The following is a 997-nucleotide window of genomic DNA, read 5'->3' on the forward strand; positions in this document are numbered from 1 at the left end:
TATATATATATATATGATAGTATTAATTTTAACTTTAAGATTCGAATTGCTGTGAAATTAAAATAAAATTAGTTAACGAAATTGTTTACCTGTAAATTATTCATCTCTCATTCTCAGTTATTTTTAATATTTTGTTTCACTGTTGTTATTTTTTTATGGTGTTTGCTTTGACATTTGAATTACAAGAATTTTCCCATCTTTTCAGCAATTGGGACGTTTATTTCCTCTGCGGGGGAGGATTAAGGGATGATTTGGTAGCAGTTTTCTCCAAGGACAAATTGAAGTTAGCCAGAAATAGAAACATTTTTCTTAGTATTCAGACACAAAAAAATGATCTATCTTATTAGTTGCAAACGCAAATACACAAATATTGAAAGAAAAAACAGTAATATTTAAAGAGATCATGTCCATTTATAAAATGTGCACAGAGGGGGCTAAAGTCTCCTTTGCCCCCTCCCCCGGTCCCGATGTCCCTTCTACATTTTAAGCACACTGTATTAAAGCAGTGAATCTCTTCAAGTATGGAGTTGAATAATTCAAATGATTGTGATACATAACACTCTATTTTAAGCTAACGCCAAATTAAACATTCATATGCACTTTTAAGAGAATAGACAAATCTAAACACTAATCATAGAAAAATTGTAAATCAAGCATTCATACCATTTGTGAATTGTTTTCGCTTCCAAAAACACCACTGTGGGTCTCTTTTGGATAACACAAGTATATTGCTTAAAATCGAGTATGAAATGGTGTGAATTAGTTGCTTCATTCTGCTGGTAAACATCAACAGAAATTAAAGGTTGTAGTTTCAAAATATATGCATGTTTTTAGTTGTATGATAAGAATAATTATATTATAATTTCCTCAGTAGCCGTTGTGGGCCAGGGGGGGTCATGGGATATAATGCTCCACAATTTCGCTACCAGCGGCATGATTGTGGCTCAGGCCGCCTTTACTTCCCAGACAAGCTGGAACCCATCGACCTGAAGCTGAG

Source organism: Parasteatoda tepidariorum, chromosome 3 (assembly GCF_043381705.1).
Source record: "Parasteatoda tepidariorum isolate YZ-2023 chromosome 3, CAS_Ptep_4.0, whole genome shotgun sequence".
Taxonomy (NCBI): Eukaryota; Metazoa; Arthropoda; class Arachnida; order Araneae; family Theridiidae; genus Parasteatoda; species Parasteatoda tepidariorum.